Raw genomic sequence first — 2,500 nt, forward strand, 5'->3', positions numbered from 1 at the left:
CACGCACATGAGATGCACGGAGATACAGAATAACAGACAGACACACAGACACAGACACAGACAGACACACACACCCACACACACACCCACACACACACCCACACACACACACACACACACACACACACACACACACACACAGATAGATAGATAGATAGATAGATAGATAAATATATATATATATATATATATATATATATATATACATACACGCACAGGAGATACACGGAGATACAGAATAACACACACACACACACACACACACACACACACACACACACACATACATACATACATACATACATACACGCACATGAGATGCACGGAGATACAGAATAACAGACAGACACACAGACACAGACACAGACACACACACACACACACACACACACAGATAGATAGATAGATAGATAGATAGATAGATAGATAGATAGATAGATAGATATAGATATATATATATATATATATATATATATATATATATATATATATATATATATATATATACATACACGCACAGGAGATACACGGAGATACAGAATAACACACACACACACACACACACACACACACACACACACACACTAACACTAACACTAACACTAACACTAACACACAAACACACACATACATACACGCACAGGAGATAAACAGACAGATGCAACAACAACAAAAAAAAGTACAGACACAGGGCTATAAAGAAAAGAAAGGAAGAAACAGAGAGGAAGAAAGAAAGAGAAAAAGAAAGAAAGATAGAAAGAAAGAAAGAGACAGCAAGAAGAAGGAAAGACAAAAAAAAAAAAAAATTAAGCTTGAGGAACGGAAACACAAGCTAAAAACAAACCCAAACCCCACCAACACCCACACCTACACACCCTTGCCTCCTCGCTCCAACCTCCACCCCCACCCCCCCAACCCCTAACCCCCACCCCCCACGCCCCAACCCCCACCCCCCAACAAACCCCTTAACCCAACCACCAACCCTTCTGTAACTTGCAGACAAGCCATGGAAGAAGACCTCCCCCCCCTCCCCCCCCCCCCCCCCCCCCCCACACACACACACACACACACACCACCCCCAAAAAAAGACCAAAAAAAACAGAAAAAAAGGAAGAAAAAAAAAGAAAAGAAAAGAAAAAGTCGGGGAGGCTAATTGCACGGCAGAAAGAGGGTGAGCGGGTACAGTCCAACCCGAAGCACGGCTCAATGACTCGTAGTTCAAACCTACTATCGGTGCAAGTGGCACGCACGCTTGAAAGTGGAGTCGGCGGCGACTGCGAGAAAGTGGTTGATTTGGGACGGTGATTGGAGAGGAGGTGGAAGGGTTGGGCGGGGAGAGAGAGAGAGACCAGCGCGTGAGAAGAAGGAAGGAAGGAAGGAAGGGAGGGAGGGAGAGCTTGCTTAGCTGAACGGGGGTGGAGAGGGGGTGGAGGGGGGTGGGGGTGGGGGAGTAATGCATGTTGGCCAAGGTTTTTGCCCCGTTCGAGTGTTTTTAACAAGTGGGTGTTTCTGTCAAAATGTGCTTTTTTTTTCGGGGGGGTAGGGGGGGGGGAGATGGGGAGGGGGAGGGAGGTGGGGGAGCGGAGTTTGCTTTTCTTGCTTTTCAAACCCCTCCACCACCCTTACCTACCTACCCCCCCCCCCCCCACCCCCACCCCCTACCACCACTCCAACATTCCTTCCAAACACACTTCTCCTTAACCCCACCACCTTAATTTTTTTTTTTTTTTTTTTTTTAATCAACCGCTTTTCTTTTCTTTTCTTTTTTTTTTATTTTTTTTTAAGGTGTTGGCGTTTATGTTTTTTTTGTTTTGTTTGTTTGTTTGTTGTTATTTTTAATTTTTTATTTCTTTTTTTTTTTTTTTTTTTTTTTTTATTATTTTTTTTTTTTGGGGGGGGGGGAGGGCTGGGGGTTGTTTTAACTTCTTCTTCTAATTCCGTCAGAAGACAAAGTAGAAGCAGTAGCAGTCGTTTTCCCTATAGTAGTAGTAGAAGAAATTGTTGTAGTAGTAGTTCGCGGTAGCAGCAGCAGCAGCAGAGGGATCAGTAGTAGTAATACAGTAGTAGTAGTAGTAGTAGTAGTAGTAGTGGTGGTAGTAATTGTTGTTGTTGTTGTTGTTGTTGTCGCAGTCGTGGTGGTAGTAGTAGCCCTTCTTTCCGTCTCTCTTTTGTTCTCTTCCTAATCCTTTCGGGATGAATTCTGTCCAGTTTTCGGGATAGATCCCCTCATCGATCAAAACATTGAATCATCATCACCTTCTTCTTCTTCCTCCTCCTCCCTCTCCTCCTTCTCCTGCTCTTCTTCTTCTTTCTTCTTCTTCCTTCTTCTTTTTCTTCCTCCTCCTCCTCTTCTTCTTCTTCTCCTTCTTCCTCCTCCTATTCTTCTTCTTCTCCTTCTTCTTCTTTCTCCTTCTCCTCCTTCTCTTCTTCTTCTTCCTCCTCCTCCTCCTCTCTTCTTCTTCTTCTTCTTCTTCCTCCTCCTCCCCCTCCCCTCTTCTTT

The sequence above is a fragment of the Babylonia areolata genome, chromosome 13 (genome assembly GCF_041734735.1).
Source record: "Babylonia areolata isolate BAREFJ2019XMU chromosome 13, ASM4173473v1, whole genome shotgun sequence".
Taxonomy (NCBI): Eukaryota; Metazoa; Mollusca; class Gastropoda; order Neogastropoda; family Buccinidae; genus Babylonia; species Babylonia areolata.